Raw genomic sequence first — 25,527 nt, 5'->3', positions numbered from 1 at the left:
TCTTAACCTGAAACTGTGTGATTTCTGTTCTCATCCTGAAGCAAAGTTCTTAACCCGAGGTACTATTTCTGGGTTAGCGGAGTGTGTAACCTGAAGCATCTGTAACCTGAAGTGTCTGTAACCCGAGGTACCACTGTATCAGGAAAGGCCGCAAAGTTCCAGCAAGGAATTCTTTATACTCCGACAATTTAATGGTATGAGCATGCTCCACTTTTGCTTTTTAGAAAATACACGATGGGAATTGTTTAAACTCTATGCCTTTGGAAATCTGACATGCTCCCCCCCCACCCCCCAACCTGGTCAAATAATGCTAATGTTTCAAAGGAATGGCTGATTGTGAATTGTTCAAGCAGGTCACACAAGCCAATTAACGCTACCTATTTGGTCTTCAAGGTCTGAATAAAATAGAGCCCCATTTTGATTAGAAGCCTTGCTCCTAACAGCAGGTACATGGCTTAAATAGACTAGAAAAATACATAAAGCCACATGGGATTGAAAAAGAAGAAGATTTGATTATATCTCAGTCAATTGCTATAATATAATTTCCTGTCCCTTATTATAGATACTTCATAAGCCATATTTTCTCATTCCAGTGTTATAAAATGTGCCAGTAAAACACTACCTTATCTTTGGAGGCAAGGCTTTTGCTCAGCCAGAACTCACCAGAACTCACCTTGGTGGTGAGTTCTGGCAGCTCTTTAGTTAAAAACGAAAAAAATCAACAACTTTGGGAGTTCCTGCACCTCTTTTTCAAGAAAAACAACAACAACACTGTTTGGAGGTGTTCTAATACAAATAACCAACCAATTCTTAGAGGGAGGCATTGTATTTCCTGAGAGTTGCCTAGGGACTGGAAGTGTATTTTCTCATACAGACACCCTCATAGTCATAGGTGGTTTGGTTCCAAAATAAAGATGGAAACACCTAGCTGTGGGAACATCACAACTGTGAAGGATGTGGCAGTGGGGATGCTACATACAAACCCCAAAAGAGAAATATTACATTGCAGAGCTCAGCATCTGCAGACTGGTTGTTTCTGTTGTTGTTGCTGCTGCTGCTATTAGATTTCAGGGTGGTTCGCAACATAAAATCACAAGATAAAAAACAACACAAAATACCAAAGACAAATAAGAACGAAACAAACCAAAAATCCCCCTTCCCACAACACATTTAAAAGGGCATAAGATGTCGATCAGCCCAAGGCCTGGTTGAAGAGGAACATTTTTGCTTGGCGCCTAAAAGTGTACAATAAAGGTCACCAGGCAGCCAAGCATCCCTGAGGAGAGCATTCCACCAATGGGGAGCCACTGCAGAAAAGGCCCGTTCTCGTATTGCCACCCTCTGTTCCTCTTGTGGAGGAGGCACACCAAGAAGGACCTCAGATGATGATCACAGGGTCCAGGTAAGTTCATATGGAGAGAGGTGTTTACCCCCCCTTCTATCCACCTGACCCCTTGGCCATGGACTTATGGTGGTAAGATCTGGGAGCCACTTCCCTTATTGATTCTTCCATGATATAGCAAAACTCTGGATCATTTCAGTAAAATTAAAATGATGAATGGCTTCATAGACCTAGGCATTATTGTCTGTGACTGAGGAAGCCATTTTCAGTTAGGTGGGATCAGTGGGGCCCTTCTGAGGAGTCCCCATATAAACATGTTGTCAGTTCAGAGCCAGATAAAGCTGCTTCTGATGCTGAGTTTCCCCATTGGGGCATCAGTTGACCATCCCTGTCTTCCACTATGCCCACTGATTTATGCACAATCAGTATTTCCCTTCCAAAATAGTTTGGTTTATGGACAATTCAAGTGGCGGTAGTCATGCTGCTCTCCAGTGAGTTTTCAAATGGGTTTTTAAATATTCTGTAATCTGATGGCATCCACACACACCCATAACAGAGGCTATGGCTCTCATTGAGAAATCAGGAGCTACCTTGATGAATCCTCCCACCCCTAAGGTTATAATTGAATTCTGGGAAGAATCAGGAAGTTTATAATGAGGTCTGAAACACAATACTGAATTCAAAATCTGACATATGGCAACTCTTAATTTTGCAGCGCATATATCCTGCCAAACAATTTGATCCAACTTCTGTAAGAATATTGCATTATTGAGCAAACCACATCAAGTTCTTGCATCTCTTCCAACTTCACAATTGTGTTTCCTGAAAATGTGTGGGTTTGAGAACGGGGGATTTGAGATTTGCTTTAAGAATATTTGCTTGAAAAATAGCCTGCAAGCAATTAACAAGTGTGATAAATTGTAGGGAACTGTTTTCTCAAAAAATATATATATTACCATTCTTGATGCAAATTGATAGCATTTCACTGAATAGCTTGGGAAAGCTCGCTACACACATATCCGTTTCCAAGTTTTGAGTGCCGTTCCATATGCCACCAATATGTCAGCAGACTTGGGGAAACATCAATGTTTGCAAAAGGAAAAAGGAGAGGAGAGCCCCTCCAATTCAGCCCATTGATTACTGAGCATGCTGGGAGTGGGAATGACAGAAAAATGGGAGGGAGGGAGAATGGAATTTCATATCCTGACTAGAGGCACTTCACACTGCAGCACGTTGTCAGTCTGGATAGCTCAGTTGGTTAAAGTGTGATGCTGATAATACCAAGGTTGCAGGTTTGATCCCCCTACGGAACAGCTGCATATGTCTGGGATTGGACTAGATCAGTGTTTCCCAACCTTGGGTCTCCAGTTGTTTTTTGGACTACAACTCCCATCATCCCTGACCACAGGACCTGCCAGCTAGGGATGATGGGAGTTGTAGTCCAAAAAACAACTGGAGACCCAAGGTTGGGAAACCCTGGACTAGATGAACCTCAGGGTCCATTCCAACTCTACAATTCTATGTTGCAGGTTCCACTTGTATCTAGTTTTGGTGTTCAGGCGTATTTAAAATGGTTATTTTGCTTGGGTTGGAATTTCCAGCCCCAAAACATGCTTTTCTAAAAGCAAATAAATGAATGAAACAGTGGCAGGAAGAAGACGTCCTGGCAGTTGCTCAAAAGTTGCTCAATCAACTCTTTCCAGTCAGATTTTATATCAAAGTGGAGAGTAGGATTCTATACCAAAAGATGAGCATACAGTCTGCAGATGACACTGGCTAGTATGTACATATAGAAATATGTTCAGGAATAGAGACTTCAATTTCTAACAGGAGTTGTTGTTTTTCCCCCTTGCATGACTCCTGAATAAACAGGAAATGAAGAATTAGCATTTAGGGCAATAAATCTGACTCCGCTTTGGAATGTAAATAAGCGCCTGTGGATTAATTTGAACAAAAAAAGGAATGTCTGTTTCCTGTGGAGAATGAAGAAGGGACAGTGACAACCTGGCATAATCTGAACAAGACTGCCTTTTCCTTATTCAGCTTTTAATTGGTACATGCAAGCTAATTATTAGAGCTCAGGATAACAGACACACCAGAAATGAGTATATGTGACACTGAATGGAAATGTGCGGTAAACATTGCCATATAATACAGCTTTTGGGGGAAGAAACATAAGATGATTGCCTGTCCCTGCACCGATTATCCTTTTTACATTATGTTTTCTGTTGTGCTCCAATTAGAGATGAAGACAGTCTCTTGATCTGCTGATTAACCATCATGAGCAATTGAAAAGAAAAGGGTCTTGGACTTAAAAATAAAATAAAATCACACACACAACACGTTGCATGCTATTGAAGGCAACTGCTTAGGAAAGCAAATATATTCTGAACTGCTTCAGTTTGTTCACGAATTTCTTCCTCATGCTGATACTTGATAATGCACAGAACGTTTCTTGGAAGCAGAGTGAGAAAACCGTATGTTTAATTAGGGGTTAAAAACCGTAATCAAACATTAGCCCACACCCCCAGATTGCTTTGGGGAAAGGTCCACTGTGGTCCCTGGGTCAGCCCAGCCCAAGTAAAGGGTGTTCTCTCTCTCTCTCTCTCTCTCTCTCTCTCTCTCTGTGTGTGTGGTGTGTGTGTGGTGTGTTGGTGGACACACAGCCCTAATCTGGAGGGAACCATGTTGGTTGCCCCTCTTCTGGATGTGGGTGGCGCTGTGGTCTAAACTACTGAGGCTCTTGGTGAGCCTCTTGGGCTTGCCAATCAGAAGGTCGGTGGTTTAACTCCCTGCAACGGGGTGAGCTCCCGTTGCTCTGTCCCAGCTCCTGCCAAACTAGCAGTTTGAAAGCATGCCAGTGCAAGTAGATAAACAGGTACCGCTGCAGCAGGAAGGTAAACGGTGTTTCTGTGCATTCTGGTTTCCATCACAGTCCTCCGTGCACCAGTAGCGGTTTAGTCATGCTGGCCACATGACCTAGAAAGCTGTCTGTGGATAAATACCAGCTCCCTCGGCCTGAAAGTGAGATGAGCACCACAAACGCATAGTCTCCTTTGACTGGACTTAAGTGTCCAGAAGTCCTTTACCTTTACCTTTAGATAATACCATTTCGAGCCCCGAACTGAGAGGAATCATGCCTCCCCAACATTCCTCAGATGAAAATAAGGACATTCTATTCCACCGCAGTGTCCCTCGCCACTGCCCCTATATTTATGTGCACTGTGGATGGAATATGGGGAAAGGGCAGGGCTGTGTGAGCTGCCACAATAGCTGTTGCCAAGAGGAGTTTGCACCAACAAAACGTCTTAGTTATTTGCGGGAGCCTTGGATGACATATGATAAAACCACATGGCTTCCATCAGCCATCTTGAGCGTCAAAGGAGGCAACTGTGACAGGTGTTTACAAGGCCACACTTGCCAGTAGTGTAGTCTCTATGGTCATTGGCTATGACTGCTGAGGGGCCTCTGTGTGCCTGCATGAGCCAGGCCCCCTTAGGCCACTTCTGCTGTAGCTGGATGTGCTGTAGCGGTACCAACTGGTGGAGCTGAGGAGAGCAGGTCCCATTGAGCCAACATGAGGGGCCGGGCTGCTACCTTCTCCTAACCATGCCCTTTCCCGCTCCTGCAGAGTTTGGCACTCTGCATGACACACTGAGAAGCTGTGATGGCAGAAGGCTTTTCTGGCATTTTCAGGGCAGCTGGAGTCTTATGATATATATCTGTATTATTGGTGGTGGTGGTGATTATAATGATATTGTCACCAAGCAATTAATATTCCCCGAGCAACACGTACCACTACCACCACTGAGTATGGGCATTCACAGGTTGGAAATTCAAACGAGCGAATTTCTGCACAAATATAAGGGGCGGACTATCAAATAGATAATGGGAACAACACTGGAGAGGGAAAGGAGCTTCTTTGCTCTGAGAGATTAGACTGGAACAGCCCCTTCTCTCCACGACAGCTGCAGTCTGTCTCCCTGTTAAATCTTTTGCATTTTAAGAGCATCTCTGAGCTGCAGATATTTTGCATAACCTGATCCTTTACGGGTAAACTGTTCTCATCGGTTTACCAACACATGCTACTCTAGGCACCGGAGCAAGAAAGGCAGTTGCTGAGGGAATGAGTTTAGAAGAGTTTGGATTTGATATCCCGCTTTATCACTACCCGAAGGAGTCTCAAAGCGGCTCACATTCTCCTTTCCCTTCCTCCCCCACAACAAACACTCTGTGAGGTGAGTGGGGCTGAGAGACTTCAAAGAAGTGTGACTAGCCCAAGGTCACCCAGCAGCTGCATGTGGAGGAGTGGAGACGCGAAACCGGTCCCCCAGATTACGAGTCTACCGCTCTTAACCACTACACCACATAGAGTTTAGCACATAGCAGGCGAAGAACTGCATCTCCGTGCAAGTAGGGGGAGGGAGGGATTTAGCAGCCTTCAAATGGTCCTGTTTTCATGTTTGAGATGTCACTGGGTGTGCAGAATTGAGTCTGGCAATGGGTATGTGTTGAAGACATGCAAGATTCTCCTCTGCCTCTTTCTGCATGGCACTGTTTGTAGGACCTGCCCTCTTCCTCTTCTCATTTCCTCTGCCTCTACATTCTTCTTTACATATCAGACAGGCCCCGTCTCTATTATCTTTTCAGTGCCTATTGAATACATTCCTCTTTCTGCAAGCCATTTTCTGCTTCTGTATTGGACTTGAAACTGATGTGTGTGTGTGTGTGTGTGTGTTGTTTTTTGAGGGAAGCGATTCATAATTGAAATGAATAAAGGAGCAAGCTGTCTTAGGGCTGAAATGGAGCAAATGTCAATAGGGTTTTCTGTGGATTGATGTTTGTCAATTCAGCAGTAAACTGTGGACTTCCCCAGGGAAAGTGGCAGAAAAAAAGAAGACTCTTTCAGGCCCATGTCCAGAAATCCCAGGACAAATGGAAGAAACTGTGGGACAAAGGGAAGTGTGGACAAGCTCCACAGGACTTCGGAACGCCTGCACATACAGCACTGTCAAGCTGAGGTGAATAATAGAATCATAGAAATGTAGAGATGGGACCCAAGGGCCATCTAGTCCAACCCCTTGCCAAGCAGGAATAATGAAGATGAACTGTAGTTTCCCAAGGGTCATGGGAGCTATTAGGAGACCCCCATTCCTCTCACAGAGCTACAGTTCACAGAGGGGTTGATTGTTAAACCGTACTGCCAATTTTAGTTCTTTGAGGGGAAGAGGGGTTGGCTAGCAGCTCTCAGCACCCTTAACAAACGACACTTCCCAGGCTTCTTTGGGGGCAGCCATGACTGTGTAAAGTGGGACAAAATGTAGGGGGCAAAACAAGCCTCAGGCACCTTCATTCCTATAGTCTGTCCCCACCCAGATATGTCAGGCAGGGGTTAATCTCTGCAGTGGGGAATCTGCTTTATGTGAGCAGTTATCTCACAAAACTAGGAGTCTGATCTCTTCTTGTTGTTGTTCAGTCGTTTAGTCGTGTCGGACTCTTCGTGACCCCATGGACCAGAGCAAGCCAGGCACTCCTGTCTGATCTCTTAGGATTCTGAATTGTAGCAGAGAGCAGGAATAACAATGCAGATGTATGGGAGGGGCCAAGATGATCCTCACCCCCCCTCTGCTCACATAATGGTATGACCCAGGCAGGTGTGGGTGAGTGAACAGGGCATGTCTTACCCTCTTTCCAAAAACTACTTCTATTGAAACTTTACCCCTGCCCCCTCCCATCACAAAAACACTTGGGGTGGGGGGCAGAAATTCTGTTTTGTGTGTATTTTAACGAGAAACTACCCATTTTGCACTATTTTGAACCAGTTGGCAAACCAAGGCACAATTATCCTTCTAAAAATTTGGACTCCTCTGAATTTTGCAATGCAGCTCCTCAGGCAAACAATAAGTATAAGAGAGGGTGAAAATAATATAAAAATGCATTGTATCAGGGAAACCGTTTGTAAGAAGGTGTGTATTAGCCAAAGTGGGGTACAAAAATGTGTGCATTGGGATGAATTAGTCCTAAAATGATGGCGAATTTTCATGAGGATTTCTTAAAATGCAAAATTCTGTGGGAATCTGGAGAACTGATTTTAAGATCTGAAAACCAAAACACTAAGTGAAACCAAAGTTGACTGACTTTTTCATGCTTAATTCACCCCATCCCTTCCTTTTAACTGAAGGGGTGTAAAATGGTTGGCTCTCTCTCATCAGAATATTCTGAAGAAATCTCCAGCTATTTTCTAGTCATTCGCTGCCATTAAGAGACATTTCCCTAATCACCCCAAGCCATTAGCCTGTATTCTGCCTAACAGAAGCCCACACTCATAATGCTACTATTCCTTTTGACGCCTCAGATCCTGAAATTCCTAGTCTTTTCTGGAACATGGTGCGTCTCTCAAACGGCTGAGAACACTCTGCTTGATCTCTTCAGAAATATAATGTAATCTGGAAGGTAGCACGCTGCAAGCACAGACTCTGCATTCCAAAATCCTGCATTTACACATTAGATACCGGCAATCTCACAGAAGCTAACCTCAAGGTTAAGCAATCTGCTGATGCTAAGGAAATAAAAGCAACAGTTATGAATTACAGTGGGAGATAAATTGTGCTTTGCGAGGAAAAAAAAAAGGCAAGACACTGATTCAAGCAATCATACCGAACACAGAAATGGATCAATTACGACCTGATACTCGTGTTTCTCAAAAGCTCCCTCTTTGCTAGCTCAGGAGAACCTGCATGGCATGGCAGAAAAGATAACAGTACATGATGAAAGTTGCCCAAAGCAACATTGGGAATTACGGAAAATCAATATTAGTTATTTGTTTATTAAATTGATTGCCCACCCTTCACTTTGAGGTCCCAGAATGAGTTAACACAAAAATGCAAAGTTATAAAATTGAAATACCTAAAAAGTGAATAAATACTAGGGGTGTATCCAGGCCAGAAGATTGTCCTACTCAGAATAATTGACTGCAACTGCTGATGTTGGGCTTTTGGTTTTAACTGGAAAAGCCTCAAAACCAGTTTAGCACTTGGAGTGATGTCCAGCTACGCTTCTTCTGCGTTTTCCTGCTTCTCCAGTGCTCTAGCAGAGTTTTTCAAACTTCAAACTTCTTACTTCTTCTTGCGCAACGGTATGTGTGCCTTTCGTGCCAGCAATTAAACTCCCACAATGTCTGGGTTGTTTCAAAGTAAGCAAGCTTTAATTACAAGCATATAAATCATGGACACTCTCCCGGAGATACAGACGACATCTCCGCTCCGGTTCAGTCAAAAGTGAAAGTAAGACTGACCAGGAAATAAACAGTGTGTCATAAATCACAAAGACATTGCATACAGCAGATAGCCCGGATGTTGTGACACATTCTCTTCCCTGTGGGAGGGGTGTACTGTTGAGCTTATTTAACCCTGAAAGCTCCAAACCTCACAGCTGACTTTTATAAAAATAAAAATAATTTTAAAAATAGTCCAGTAGCACCTTAGAGACCAACTAAGTTTGTTCTGGGTATAAGCTTTTGTGTGCATGCACACTTCTTCAGATACACTGAAACAGAAGTCACCAGACCCTTATATATAGTGGGAGGGTGGGGTGGGTTTTTTCTCAGGAGGGTAGTAGGAGATGGGTGATTGGCTCAATGGGTATGCTGACTTCTATGATTGAGGTAGAATTAGAACCCATGACTGCATGGTCTGAGCCCAATATGCAATTAGTGCAGAGGGATTATTATTAATTTTGTGTGTGTGTGTGTGTGTGTGTGTGTGTGTGTGTGTATATATATATATATATATATATATATATATATATATTACTGCTAACAATAACTATTCAGAACGCTCCCCCCTACAGTTCTCAACAGTGTTTGTGATGATGTGTTTGGGTAGGGTTACCAAATTCAACGTATTTAACAATTATTTATTTAAAGCATTTAAAAATTCCTGCTTATCAGCTGAAAAAGAGTTCCAATGCGGCTTACAAATGCCTGTGCTAAGACTGTCTTTAGGCTTACAAGTGTTTGGAGGGTGGAGGAAAAAAGAACGTGCAGGTACTTATTCTTAGCTATAATGAATTGGATAATTGGGAGAGGAGGAGTAAACATGTGTTGGTCTCTCAGCGGAGCCAAGAGAGAGGCTCTACAATCCCACCTTACATGATCACAGAAAAAATAGGATTTGGAGATCATTCGTAGCCGAGTAAGATTGTCTTCCATAAATACAGGGTGTTGGAAGGGATCCTGAGGGCCATCTATTCCAATCCTCTGCATTGCAGGGATCTGAACTAAAGCACCCATGATAGATGGCCATCCAACCACTGCTTAAAAACCTCCAAGGAAGGAAAGATTACAACCTCCCAAGGGAGTCCGTTCCACTGTTGAATAGCTCTTCCCATCAGGAAGTTCTTCATGATGTTTAGTCAGAATCGCCTTTCTTTTAACTTGAATCCATTGATGGAATGGCTGCAGATAGATGGTGCTTGAGGAATAGATGATTATCTCTCAGCAGGGACAATGGTGAGGCCATGCAATCCCATCTCAGGTTCTTCAACTCCACATATGGTGAGATTCTTTTCAAAAATGTGGATTTCCAATAACAGGTAGGTAGCCGTGTTGGTCTGCCATAGTCAAAACAAAAAAAAAAAAATTAAAAAAAAATTCCTTTCAGTAGGTGCTACTGGAAGGAAATTTTTAAATTTTAAAGTTTGTTTTGATTTCCAATGAGTTAGACCAATATCCTCAAACAGCTGGCTGAACTATTGGAATACTGCAGTATCTGTGGAAATTGCTGAGAAATGAGGGAGGGATGCTGTTAGTTGCTAGGTTAGAGCATTTTCCTCAAGAGAAAATGAAGTGAGGACATATATGATGCCTCTCATAAATGTCCTCACTTCAATTTAACCAAAAGCGGCATGTCTCAGTTCTTCATTTTGGAGACATTGTCCTTAGAGGTTTGTTGAAATTGGATTGGATCGCACCCTTGGCCTGTTCACAGTGTCATCAGTGGCCTGAGAAGACCAAGGCCTGCATATGGTCCTTGGAGATCCACTGGCATTCCTTTTGTACTGTGCATGTGGTAGATAGCCTCTGCAGAATCAATCTATTTGGTATACTGCTGCGTCAAAAGTCATGTGTCTTGCCTTGCTTGAAATGTTTCCCCACAGGTTCCCTCAATGTCTCTCCCGCTCCAAATAAAGGATTTTAGTGGAATGCATTTAAGTGTACCTGGTAAACCGGTGTCACCTATTGGACTGGAGTTGCGAAACAAAGTTAATGGGGGCGGGGAGAGGAAGAAGCCTACCTACCACTCACCTTTCAGCATTTTTCATTCCTGCTAATACACCAAGTACAATTATATCTGCATAACCCCCAGGGCAAGGCTTTGAAGGATTAAATAATTCACCCGTTGTCGAATCAAAACATGAAGTTTCCCTTGCACAATTGTACCAGCTCCCACTCAAATCGTTGTTGTCCAACTGAATTTTTTAAAAATGTCAACAATTATCAGGGGTGACAGTGACCTGACTTTTTAAGGTTGGCTGCACAGTTCATTTGTCTTAAAGAAGAGGAAAAAAACAGGAGCCTTCGACATTTTCAGCAGTGCAGCATCCAGAATCCACAGAGACTTTAAAGGATACGTTGGAAAGTAGGGGTCTGAAGAATTTCAAAAGCCCTGGGCTTGTAAGTCTTTTCTTTTCTTTTTTAAAAAAGTTTATTTCCCTTCTGTGTTGGGATTGTTTCTGGTTTTATGATTGAAACAGCTCCAATGAAGAAGAGGAGGAGGAGGAGGAAAAAAATGGGAGTTATCTGCAGATGGTGTGCAGGCAAGAGAGCATTAGCTCAGGTGATCCCAACTCCATTTGTCCATTGCTCCTGCTTGCATCAGAGGGAGAGGTGATGCAGTATGATTCCCTCTGGAAATCTGGTTGGTTCCTACCACTATTTGGCTCTCCCTTTCCCTGAACTCTCTCTCTCTCGTACACTTAGTATTCTGCCTAGTTGTCATGCAACTCCACTGTGCAATGATCCTCTAATCTAGAAGATAGCATATAGCCATCTTGGCCAATAGCGATAGCCCTATCCTCTATGAATTTAGTTGGTGGCCTCCACTACATCTTGCAGGAGCAAACCCCATAGTTTAACTACACGCTGCTGTGTGAAGAAGTACTCTTTTTTATCTCACCTGGAATCCCACATCCTTCAGCTTTGTTGGAGGACCATTTCATATTATGAGAGAGCCATATCCACTTTCTACATACCGCTTGTGATTTCATCCTCCTCTAGCTTTTCCCACTTTAAATGCATTCCCCACACCCAAATGTTGGAGCATTGATCTATTCCCCACCCTTCCACCATAAGACCCCAGGGCAAGTTACAAAATAATAATAATGAATAACTTGAATAACTTTTGAAGCAAAGAAAATAACCAAAAATATAAAAAAACATGAAATATTACGGAGTTTTGGAGCGGGCCAAATTAGCTACTGGCCTCAGTTCTCTAGGTGTTTGTTTTGTTATTCAGTCGTTCAGTCATGTCCGACTCTTCGTGACACCATGGACCAGAGCACGCCAGGCACCCCTATCCTCCACTGCCTCCCGCAGTTTGGCCAAACTCATGCCCGTCGCTTCGAGAACATCCTCTGTCATACTGATATGCAAAGCCCTATACAGCTTGGGGCCAGGGATCAGGACTCCCAAAGGAGCAGCTCCCTTATATAACCATAGAATCATAGAATCATAGAGTTGGAAGAGACCACAAGGGCCATCCAGTCCAACTCCCTGCCAAGCAGGAAACACCTTCAAAGCATTCCTGACAGATGGCTGTCAAGCCTCCGCTTAAAGACCTCCAAAGAAGGAGACTCCACCACACTCCTTGGCAGCAAATTCCACTGTCGAACAGCTGTCAGGAAGTTCTTCCTAATGTTTACGTGGAATCTTCTTTCGTGTAGTTTGAATCCATTGCCCCGTGTCCGCTTCTCTGGAGCAGCAGAAAACAACCTTTCTCCCTCCTCTATATGACATCCTTTGATATATTTGAACATGGCTATTATGTCACCCCTTAACCTTCTCCTCTCCAGGCTAAATATACCCAGCTCCCAAAGCCGTTCCTCATAAGGCATGGTTTCCAGGCCTTTGACCATTTTGGTTGCCCTCCTCTGGACACGTTCCAGCTTGTCAGTATCCTTCTTGAACTGTGGTGCCCAGAACTGGACACAATATTCCAGGTGAGATCTGACCACAGCGGAATACAGTGGTACTATTACTTCCCTTGATCTAGATGCTATACTTATTGATGCAGCCCAGAATTGCATTGGCTTTTTTAGCTGCTGCATCACACTGTTGACTCATGTCAAGTTTATGGTCCACCAAGACTCCTAGATCCTTTTCACATGTACTGCTCTCAAGCCAGGTGTCACCAACTGATCCCTGCACTCTGCAGCAGAGGGTTACCTTTTCATCGCATAACTGATAGGCACCATCTCTGCTATCTTTTCAGCTCCTATTGAAGATGTTCCTTTTTCAACGGGCCTTGTAAATGGAGGCTTTATGGGGGGGAATACACAAATCATTATCTGTATTGGATTTGAAATTGTTTTTACATATTGTGTGGTTTTACATACGTTTTACGGTACTCCATATATGAACAAAAGGCAATGAGCACACTTTCCAGGTTTCAGAAGTCAAGCATTGCATATTCAGCAAGCAACAAACAGGGCCATAGAATGGAATATAATGCATTATTTTCTATCTTCATGCTCCATAGACAATCCTTTATTTTAGTCAAAGTACTAATATTTGCAATGGTTTGTTTTTTAATGGTCTGGTAGCCCTACCTAGGGTGCAGAGCAGAGAGGATGCATATCTATTCCTGCCAAGGTCTGTAGCGTTTGATTGGCTGGGTGAAGCTACGTGAATCAAAATCCTTTATTCCAAGTAGATCAAACCTGCTTAGACTGTGTACTAGCAATTAGCAAAGCAGGGGTCTTTTATCACTGTGCCTGCCTCAATATTTCTTTTGTGATTCACAAAGGACCCTCCGTAATAGCCAGGGTCTGATTGATGATAATTACACAAGCATCTCTTCAGGAGATAGCCAAAAAAGGCTTTCTTTCCAGATTCTCAGTCAAAGAAGCTGTTTGCAATTAACACTTTTGTCTGGGCAATGTGTATTTAATTACTAGATGTTTCTCCTGTGTGCAGGCAAACAAAGAGGCATTTAACCCTCCAAACCTGGCCATCAAACTGAAATTTTGTTTGAATAAAAAGAGCTCATTTATCTGTGTATAACTGCGCCTTGGCACAGTCACCTTGGATTCTGGCAGGTCTCCGGTGTCTTTGACAACCTCACAGTAGGCAAAAATTCAACAGGTCCACCTCTTCTTGGCATGAGGATACACGGATGTAGCAAGCTGTTATAATTCAAGCCCACCATTAGATCTCAAAGCCTCGGTGCACTTCAGTATGTCAGATCTTTGACTTGTGAGCTACTTGCAAAAATTACGTTCATGTAAACAGGCTTGAAGGAGGTTCAGAACCCTCTTGACAAGGCCTTCTAGGAATTCTTAAGAAGTATTATAGCAGCACTAGAAAGTCTAAGCAGGCCTGTCTCCCATCCCTTTACACATGTTAGTGCCTCTCACCTCTGCATCTGCTACCAAAAGTAGTCATCTCTCCACTTGCTCAGGTCACTGGGAGATTCAAAGGTCGTGGGTTGCAGGGGACCTTCCAGACAGCCAAAGTTATCCTGGGTACAGACAGCAGCCTCATCCAAGGCCCAAGAGAGAGCCAGTGTGATGTAGTGGTTAAGAGCAGTAGACTCGTAATCTGGTGAACCGGGTTCGCGTCTCTGCTCCTCCACATGCAGCTGCTGGGTGACCTTGGGCTAGTCACACTTCTCTGAAGTCTCTCAGCCCCACTCACCTCACAGAGTGTTTGTTGTGGGGGAGGAAGGGAAAGGAGAATGTTAGCCGCTTTGGGACTCCTTTGGGTAGTGAAAAGCGGGATATCAAATCCAAACTCCTCCTCCTCCTCCTCCTCCTCCTCTTCTTCTTCTTCATTGAAGCTCCAGTTCTGTACATGCAGTACTGCTAACAAGGGCTCAGGCAAGAGCCTAGAGGAAGTCGAGGGGCAATCCAGGGTCAGGCTCAAGACAACAGCGTGGCAGCAAGACATTGTTCCAGCAGCTCTCCCACCTTGACATTGAGGCTTTTAAGGCAGAGCGCCAGGGGCGAAGGAAGGAGAACCAGCACCTGGTGTGGGGGGCAGGGCAAACACACCTGGCGGCACATGTGTGCCGCTACACACCGCACATGCGCGTGTCACTATGCACCGTGCATGCATTGCACGCGGTATGGACGGCGGCAGGATCCTTTGGTTGCAGCCGGCGGCGGCGGCAGAATCATCTGCTCATGGCTGCAGCCATGTCGAGGGATCCCGCCACCATCCGTAAGGCACTCGAACTGCGCCACACATGTGTGTATGTTAGCGGCGCCATGTATGTGCTGTACGTACGGCAAATCGCGCATGTGCCGCCAGGGAGTTTGAGCAACGTACGGATGGCGGCTGAGGGTTGCAGCCACGAGCGAAGGATTCTCTGTACGTGCAAGTGGCATGATGGTGGCGGCTCGTGCCGCCACACCTGGGGATGGCGAGGTGAGCCCCACGCAGGGGCCTCTCTTGTCATTCCCCTCAGAGATGGCACCTGGGGCAAACTGCCCCCCCGTCCCCCTTCCTCCGCCAGTGGAGCTGCCACAAGCCCACCCTAGAGGTTTCTCCACATTATGAGGGGCCCAACTCTGGATAGCCGTTTATTCACAAGGAGTCATCTGCAACTGAGCACTCAGCCTCCTGGCTGTGAGCATGTTGGTCTGCCTCTTGATGCACTATCACTCGGGGGAATTTCGGGTGGCTCTGCCACTGCTCAGAGGCTTTTCTGCAAGGAGAGATCTCTGCTGGTTGCCCCCCCCCCAAGGCATAGAAACATAGATTTGTCGAGTTGGAAGGGACCCTGAGGATCGTCTAGTCCAACCCTTGCAATGCAGGAATATGTAGTCATCCCGTACGGGGATCGAACTTGCAACCTTGGCGTTATCAACACCATGCTCTAATCAACTGAGCTATCAGCCAGCTCTTCCTGCTTTCCATTTCCTGCAACAGCTCCTTTGTTTTCCCCCTGCTTCAAATACTCTTAGACAAACCACCTTACAGTGATGACGTAATAATAATAATAATAATAATAATAATAATAATAATAATAATAATAATAATGGCCTGAGTCAAAACAACTATGTTTTTCATGCACATTGTTGGCAGTGTCATGAACCACCCTCCATTTCCCGTTTCACATTCAATAGCATTGTCTTCTCTTCACCCCACTCTAAATTGGCTTCCACTTGACCTCAGTGTAATCATGACATAGCCAAACATGACTGGCTACAGAACATGATGATGTCATCCAATTCACTATAACCAGGGGGGGGGGAGTTTTTTTGTTTTTTGTTTTTTGCAGACTGAGGGCTGCGTTCCAATCTGGGAAACCTTCTGGGAGGCCAAACAGCAGTGGTGGCAAACAAATGGGAACCTTTACTTTGTCTTCTACACACCCACACACACACAACACACACACTATCGTCCATTCAGGCAACCAGCAGGCATTTTCAGACTCTAAGGACATATTCCAGGAAGGGAAAAACACTTAAGGAGAGTATGAAATACGGCTGATGAAGAGTAGATATGGCTATGGAAGGGATATGGCCCAGGGATAGGCCTGAGGGATGGGTAGAGAGGTCAAAGCAGGCCATATTTCAACCTTGGCGCACTACTTATGATCTGTGGTGCAATCATCCCCACTTATTGTAAATACCAAAAAAATAAACAAACGGTAACACTTTCTGCTACCTGCTGCCAAACCTACCATTCCAGGTATTCATTCAGCAATGGTGGCTATCAAAAATGACTGGTGCTTCAAGGATCATTCGGCTGGACGCTATGCCTTGGCACGGTTTCCTTTCCACTGCTCCTTGCCATCGTTTCTGCTGCCGTGGCTTCTCGTGACTTCTAGCCAATGTGGTTTTGTGTGTGAAATTGCATTCCACGTTTCAGCAGCTTGGAAGATAAAGCATGCCGGCATTTGTCCGGGGCGCTGCCTGAAGCCAGTGAGCCAAGGCCTTTGGTTTTAATTTCCATTGAATTAGCACCAGCTTTGAAACAACTTTTTGTGTGCGTTGCATGTCCGGGGGGTAGGTGGGTGAGCGACTGTCTTTCCCAGTGATCTTGGGGGAATTAATTGATCAAAAGATTGATTTTAGTCTTGCACCTCCATAATAGGATTTGGATGCATACAATTATAACTGCAATGGAAAAGTATTATAACTTTCAGGGAACCTTAATAAGCCACAACCGTCTCAAAGGAAGGAAGCATTCAGAACGGGTTAGCTTCTTATCGACTTTGGGGAGTTCGGATAAGACCTAATTTTCAATTAGTTTTCCACTTTCATTCATTTATTTAGATTTTCAATCCTATCTAGTCACAAGGCCTAGACATAGCTTATCCTTCAGCCATTACAGCAGCTCCGCAATTTATGTTCCTAATATGTTTGCATTCAGTGTGCATTCAGCAAAGGACATAAATGTGCATCATTTGGACCACTGTCTTGGTTGAGCATCTTTTCCGACTAGAGCCTGAATGACAGAGCCCAGTATCCCTGATGGAAAAACTGATGGCATGTCACTGGCGGAGAAAGGGGGTGTGGTAGGTGCGGTCCACCCCGGGTGTCATTCCTGAGCCCCCTGGGATGCTCGCCCCACCCCCGGGTACACAGCATGTGCGCCGCTCCGGGTGCCAGAGCAGCTAGCTCTGCCTCTGTGGTATGTGGGACATTTCTACGTTGTTTGTCAGTTTCCTACCAGAGAATTTGGGATCTGATGTCCCAGTCTCTGCATTGTGATAGCTCCTCCACCATCCAAGACTCTTCTATGTCAGTGAGCTATAGCACAAGGCGGAGGTGGTTTTAGGGTAGTGCAACTGGTGCTGTTGCGCTGGGCACCATGTTACAGGAGACACCACAACCATGCTGTGGAATGGAGTGTGAGAGGCTGGGGGCACCAAATTTTAGCACTGAAATTGGAGAGCCCGAAGTCCAACACTGCACAGGGATGGTGAACCTGTATCCTGTCAGGTGTTCTCAGTTTGTAACTCCCTGTAACAGGAGATCAGGAGTGAGAGGAGAGAGAGTTGGTTCTGGGTAGAAACATCCACTCTGAGGAATAATCACAAGCTACGGAAAGGAGTCTCTGAGCTTTGCGTGAAGGACAGAGTGTGGTGTCCTGTAAGAGTAATTAGGCCAGGAATTAACTGGGAGACTGAGGCTGAGCCAGGAGGAGTAGAAGCTGTGAGAATACGTCTACTTAGGACTCATTCCAGTCAGGAGGGCAGATATTCTTCTACAAAAAGAGGAGACTCCCAAACCAGTTAAGAAGGATGTGGAGGTCCCTTGGGTTTGTTACTTGGAGTACATCAGGAGTAGGGTTGTCTAAGGGGTGTGTAACTGGCAGGAAGTACCACCTTGTTTATAAACCAAAGTATTTAAGCGGCACCAGCTGTGCAACAACTGAGAAAGAACTGAAGTGAAATAGCATTGTAATCTGAAGTATCCTAGTTTTACCCACTTGTGTCATAAACTTCCTTTGTTTCATAAATCATTCGTGTTTATTTGATCAAAACAACAACAAACAACAACAACTGGCTATGATTGCTGGAATTGATGGGAGTTGTTGAAGTCCATCACCTTTGGAGTGATACAGGTCCCCCATCCCTACTACAGAACAGAATAATGGAATTGTAGAGTTGGAAGGTCCCAATGGTCATTGAGTCCAACCCCCTGCAATGCAGGAACCTCAACTGAAGCATTCATGACAGATTGCCATCCAACCTCTGCTTAAAACCTCAAATGAAAGAGAGTCCACCTCCTTCTGAAAGAGGTCCATTCCACAGGTCAAACAGCTCTTACTGTCAGAAAGTTCTTCCTTCCTAATTCTTATGTCATGTGTGGCATTTGCTAGATCAAATGTGGGGCAGCATTACCCCCCCCCCCATATGTTGCTGAGCATCATCCCTGATCAATGGCCATGCTTGCTAGGGCTGATGGACGTTGAAGTTCAGCAAAATCTAGAGGGCCAAAAGTTAACCACTCTTGCTCCTGTTGTTATGGACAACATCTTCAGTTGTCAAGGATATTGGGACTTACAGTCCACAACATACCACTTTGGCTAACCCATCTTATATTTTCAGAAGCAGCCAGCTATAAGATCATCTTAATTTATTTCTTTTCTTTTTTCCTCGCACAGACAAGTCACCAAACTGTGGCGAGATCCTTTCGCCTCTCTCGTGAGACTTACAAATCCCTCCTCAGCATTAGTTGCTAAAACTCTCCCTGATGCTGCCACGGGAACAGAAGGGCACAAAAACACTCCACATAAGCTGGTTATTTGACGGCAGCTTCTTTCAAGGCAAGAAATATTAAAGGTAGGAAACTCATCTGAGCTTCACTTCATCTGAAACTTCTGTTCATCTATATGCTAATTCAAGCTGGATGCAAGGCTGGTTCTTCCAGAAGACTGTGCTGCTAATACTTTTTAACACATAATTTAATATTGTAATTTGGGGGCAGGCAGTAAAACTAGTGCCGTCTGTTGTTTTCTAGTCTGCGGCTTATTTCCTTGAGGGGAGCTGCAGCGAGCGTCTCTTCTCAGCCGAAAGGACAGAGAGGTCTGTCAATCTGTTCTGCCCCACTGTACGTCTTAGCCACATATGCAGATGCTGGAAGAGCACTAAATGGCATATTGCGGTGTGGTTCCCCTCCCCACAAAGAAAATTACATGCCACAGTGGTGTTAGGGAGGTTCTGTTTTCACACTGACAAGAGGCTCACTTATCGCTGAAGTGCTGCCATTCGCTTTCCGAGACTCGCCGGCAAAAATTCATTGAGAACGTTGACTTTAAGACCTTTGCCGGTGCAGAATTAATAGTCACCTCTCGTTGAAGTGAACCCAATTTAATTACCGTGCGCAAGCGGATAGTCTAGAACCTGGGAGCATTCCTTTTTTTTTCTTTCCTTCCCCAGCATGGAGAAGCGATTTGCCCATTTAACCTTATCTTGTTTCAAATGCCAATGGCCACCTCGTAAATAACACAAAAGAGATGGGCTTGGGGGGATGGGTTTAGATTCATGGACTCATAAACGGGGATGCTTGAGTCACAGGCTGCACTTTAGAAGAGAGATGATCCCAGCCGCTTTGTTCTGGCTTTTGATAGACACCCTTTTCAGATAACAGTCGGTGCAGCCAAGCAAGACACCTTGCAGGGAAAACGATACTGCACTTTTAGATCAGCTAAGGGCCCCTGCCGACATCCTTTTTATTGTGCATTCATGATTTGAGCTCATGTGTTGGGCCTTTATACAGGATTCTGTTTGTGCTTGCAAAGGTTTTGGGGTGGTTCCACTGCTTTGTTTCCTTTCAGTAAATCCTGCAACTTTTTATACCACAAATATTCTGGAGGGGTGTTTGTGTGCGTGTGTTTGTGTGCGTGTGTCCTGTTTTTGTTGACTCGGAGTGCAAGAGTGTCCTTCCAGATGTTGATAATATGTTAACACTGGGGAAGCATCACAGAGCAACTACTAAAGGCAAATGATGTGTGGATGGTCCAGTGCAAATCCATCAGTAGCACGGAAACTTAGGAAGCTGCCTTATACTGAATCAGACCATTTGAGTCTATCTCTACCACTACTGTCTACACTGCTTGGCAGTGGCTTTCCAGAGACAGGAGTCTGTCTCAGCGTGACTTTGAGATACAAGCGATTGAACATGGGATCTTCTGCCTGCAAAACAGATGCTCTACTGCTGAGCTACAGCCACCAGTTTGGAGGGAGTAGACCACAAACTTGACATGAGTCAACAGTGTGATGCAGCAGCTAAAAAAGCCAATGGAATTCTGGGCTGCATCAATAGGAGTATAGCGTCTAGATCAAGGGAAGTAATAGTACCACTGTATTCCGCTCTGGTCAGACCTCACCTGGAATACTGTGTCCAGTTCTGGGCACCACAGTTCAAGAAGGATACTGACAAGCTGGAACGTGTCCAGAGGAGGGCAACCAAAATGGTCAAAGGCCTGGAAACAATGTCTTATGAGGAATGGCTTAGGGAGCTGGGTATGTTTAGCCTGGAGAAGAGAAGGTTAAGGGGTGATATGATAGCCATGTTCAAATATATAAAAGGATGTCATATAGAGGAGGGTGAAAGGTTGTTTTCTGCTGCTCCAGAGAAGCGGACACGGGGCAATGAATTCAAACTACAAGAAGGAAGATTCCACCTAAACATTAGGAAGAACTTCCTGACAGTAAGAGCTGTTCGACAGTGGAATTTGCTGCCAAGGAGTGTGGTGGAGTCTCCTTCTTTGGAGGTCTTTAAGCGGAGGCTTGACAGCCATCTGTCAGGAATGCTTTGATGGTGTTTCCTGCTTGGCAGGGGGTTGGACTGGATGGCCCTTGCGGTCTCTTCCAACTCTATGATTCTATTCTTTGATTCTATGATCCTAAGGCTGACTGCTTGGAAAACACTCAAAACTACAATTTCTTCCTGTTTGTAGGAAGAACTAGACATGACACTGATTATGGAACTGCTTCTGAAAACACAGACCCTTCTTCTAGTTACTCCTTCTTTCTTGCTGCTGGGCTAACTCCAAATGTAGTCATGCTTAGAACAGATCCATTAATTTGTGACCAAGTAGCAGCATGCATTCAGATGTGCATTTACATGGGAGATTCTCATAGGCATTGCGTGCAAGCTTAGCACAGCACTTACCATTTTGGGTAAGTTGCCGCTGTACTAGTGCAAATATTCTGGGAAGATGGCACACAGTGCACATTTGCAGTGCCAGCTTTGAGGTTCTCCTCTTCGTCATGCCATGAGTAGAAAGGTGCTATGAAGGAGCTGGCAACAGGTATTTTACCAACCAAGTGGTTTTTTTTTCCTGTGGATGGGGTTGGGGCTCTAAGCTTAGGGATTCTCATTGGCCAGAGTCTACAGAAAACCTAGAATTGGTTCAGTGTGAGAACAGGATGCCGGACTAGTTGGGCCACTGTGTTAGTGGGAACCTTTTCTCTGGCTTTTGTTAGCACACAAATTTAATAGCAGGGGTCGGCAACCTAAAGGCCCATGGGCGACAAGCAGCCCACATGGGTTGTATAACTGGCCCACGAGCTGTCCCCAAACCGAGCCGCCCACTCGGCAAGTCCCCACGCGTTGCACTAAACCGGTGCAGTGCAGTGCGGGGACTAGCTTCCGCGGCATGGGAAATCGCATCTGTGCAGACGCCAGAAATCATGGGCACAAGTGCTCATACACACACACAATCTGGCCCATGGAGGGATCTCCGCTGGAGTGAACCAGCCCAGGCGAAGTAAACCTTGCTGACCCCTGGTTAATAGAATCCAGCTCAATTGGTATTTCACTCTACTTTTCCTTTTGTTTTCAAAGGGAAGGGTTGTAGCTCAGTTGTAGAGCATCTGGAAAGCTTGGTCAGTACAGCGTGAGACTCTTAACCTAAAGTTGGTGTGTTTGAGCTCCATGTTGGATGAAAAATTCCAGCATTGCAGAGAGTTGGACTAAATGACCCTAGTGTTCCCTTCCAATTCTACAATTTTATGCTTCTATGATATGCATGCAAAAGGTGAAATGTTCAATGCCTGTCATCTCCAGGTAGGGCTGGGGACATCTCCTGTCTGAAGCCCTGGAAAGCTTCTGCCTGTCAATGTGGAGAATGAATACTAGATGGACCAATGTCCTGATCCAGTACAAGGCAGGTTCCTTTGTCCCTCTGCGACACACACACAAGCTCTTTTTGAAAAGATAAACAGCCTGCTAACACATCCTAAGCCTCTTTAGTGGCAGAGTTTGTTGTTTCATTTTGCAAAGTGGGGAACCCAGATGCTTAGACTCTAATGATCAGAACTGAACCGAATAATCAACTTAAACAGTAGTACTAAGCTCAATGTGTCAACCGAGTTAAGAAAATGTTCTCTTCTGTCCAGTGGCTAAGGAAAAACCAAGCTCAACAAGGTTAATTTACTCTAGAGCATCAGTTTGATCTCCCCATATGACAGATGAATATCACCCAAAGCATATTTTAATATACATACATAAATATTTCCAAGAACAGAAGGTGTAATCTTCTTATAAATTAAACTTTCATTTCCATTGATATCTAGCAGCATAAAATCCCTGGTTGAGCATGGATCTTGCAGTGAAATATTATAAATCAAATCAAGCTTGAAATCCCCATATGAAGAAAAGTGGAAAGGTATCACACATATTAAAAGGTGATGGGCAAAGGAATTTGCAGATGCCCGTACCTGTGATGGTCCCCTACTCATTCAGGAAATTAAATTAATTTAAAATAGAATGGAGAACAAAATAGCTCAGTGTGTTTTCCTTCCATTTGGGACTCTTGGAATGTTACAAACAGTACAGCAGCCTATTAAAGCCAGTGTTCTGTAACCAGAAAACCCATGTTATGTGGGTGGAAATGATTAAGCAAATTACTTGTTCATTCATTCGGTGATCCAAATACAACCTGTGGCTCTCATTTTGTCCAGGTACCAGGCATCTCTCAACATGTCTAATAGTTGCGCAGAGCTGCTGAGAAATAAGGGAAATGTGGTTTCCCCAGGCTCCCAGCATTGTTTGTGATATAAGTTAAGTCATATTGTAGATCATAATGCGAACCCCTCTCCTTAAAGTGTGCAAACACTGCACTGCAACCTTTACTTTGTGTTAGTTTAGTTTTTGTCAATGCCTTTTTTTCTTCTTAGAATCATAAAATCATAGAGTTGGAAGAGACCACAAGGGCCATCCAGTCCAACCCCCTGCCAAGCAGGAAACACCATCAAAGCATTCCTGACAGATGGCTGTCAAGCCTCTGCTTAAAGACCTCCAAAGAAGGAGACTCCACCACACTCCTTGGCAGCAAATTCCACTGTTGAACAGCTCTTACTGTCAGGAAGTTCTTCGTAATGTTTAGGTGGAAGGTTCTTTCTTGTAGTTTGAATCCATTGCCCCGTGACCGCTTCTCTGGAGCAGCAGAAAACAACCTTTCACCCTCCTCTATTTGATATCCTTTGATATATTTGAACATGGCTATTATGTCACCCCTTAACCTTCTCTTCTCCAGGTTAAATATACCCAGCTCCCAAAGCCGTTCCGCATAAGGCATGGTTTCCAGGCCTTTGACCATTTTGGTTGCCCTCCTCTGGACACGTTCCAGCTTGTCAGTATCCTTCTTGAACTGTGGTGCCCAGAACTGGACACAATATTCCAGGTGAGGTCTGAGCAGAGTGGAATACAGTGATACTATTTCTTCCCTTGATCTATATGCTATACTCCTATTGATGCTATACTCCTATTCTTGTTTTTACCTCTTCCCCTTTCCTCTCTTACTGCTCAAACCTTTGTCATCATTCTCTCCCTCTTCTCTTAATTCTGTCAAAACAAAATAAAAAATAAAAAAATTCCTTCCAGTAGCACCTGTATCTTAATTCTGTGTTTTTCATTCCTTCCACACACTCCTTTTCCTTCTGCTACAGCTAGATCTGATGTGTTTTTCATTCAGAAGTAGGTTTTTCTGACTTCAGTGGGACTTGTCAAGGAATAAGATGAGTGCCCCCAAACATGTGCAAAATGTATTTTCTTCTGCCTTCCATTAATGCAATTCAGTCTCACAGAAATAATGTTGTGATCACCTCAACTGGGGTTTACAAGTTTCCATGGGGAAACACGTACATATTGCAGTTCCTGTTTTTACATTTTATCATTTAAATAAATACATATACATATATAATCTATTTCTACAGCAAAATGGTGCTAATGCCCAGGCAAATGTCTGGTGAACAGTGTGGGGTTTATTTCTGAAGGAATATGAAGGTTGCACTATGTGTGAAGGCAATGGCATTCGTTCTGTGCTTTACATTTGAAGTCAATGAAGACATGCCCTTCAACTATCCCATTTTGAGCGGGACATCCCATAATTACAGAAGCTGCATCAGTTTCTGATTGGATCCTGGAAAGTCCATTTTCTTTCTTTTTTGGGCTCTCGCGGTCTGGTGCGAGTCAGCTGCTTCATGTCGGACCAAAAGACACTCATTTTTTATTTATTTTTTGGTCTCACACTCTCGCACGAACCAGCTACCACCCATGAGAGCTGGGGACCAAAAAAACAAGCATCCCAGTTTGGGTCAGTGGAATGTTGGAGGGTATGTGAAATATAGCTGACAACCATTTGCGTGTTCGGACCTTTTAACCTCACCCCAAATAAATTCAGACAAGACTCAAATTTTGGTTTGGTTTTTGGCAGAATTTAGGCCACAACTTTATTGATTACAGCAAGTGATTGGTTGCATAGGCTCTGGTTCAACTAGCTCCCTGCTCCACTGACCCAGGGTTCCAGCATAGGTCAGCCAAGGGTCAACACCTGAATAGCAGAAAGCCAGGGACATGCTCTCTCCACCACCCAAATGTCCGCCTGGACTCAGGCACAGGCACAACCCCCTCTCAGGGGTTGACCAAACCATTGAGTCCCTGGATTCCTTTAACGGAATACCCTTCACATAGGGATGGTGAGGGCGTTCTCCCATCCCTATCACCTGAACCAGAGCCTATCCTCAACCTTACAAGTTGTGACAATTTGCTCCGTGGCAAGTGAAACCCAAATGGCAACAGCCAATCATCCAAGTGGGGAAAATTCCTGCCGTGGCCCTGTCCCAACGACAAATGACACATGACGGCATAGCAAGGTCAAGCGCACAAGCCCTAAAAGTAGGGAGAGGTGGGCGGGTGTTCTGATGCACGCACTGAAAGAGGAAGCTCTGGGACACGTGCATGGGTATTTATAGGTCCCTCGATCCGTTTAGCTTGCATCCCATTGGCCTGATTGAACCCTGCATTGAGGGACCTACAGATTGGGTGTCAGTCTTACCCACCCACAACACAGGGATTTGATTGCCAGGTCTCATCACAATACGTGCTCTCTTAAAGGGAGGACCCGATTTCACGTGAGGGTTCTGTTCCCGACTCCTGCACACTTCGACATTGCTAGTATAAGTTCTGTCCTGTTCTGTCCTGCACTTGTCAGGACACTTTTT

The sequence above is a fragment of the Lacerta agilis genome, chromosome 5, assembly GCF_009819535.1.
Source record: "Lacerta agilis isolate rLacAgi1 chromosome 5, rLacAgi1.pri, whole genome shotgun sequence".
Lineage (NCBI taxonomy): Eukaryota > Metazoa > Chordata > Lepidosauria > Squamata > Lacertidae > Lacerta > Lacerta agilis.
This window is presented reverse-complemented; position numbering follows the sequence as displayed.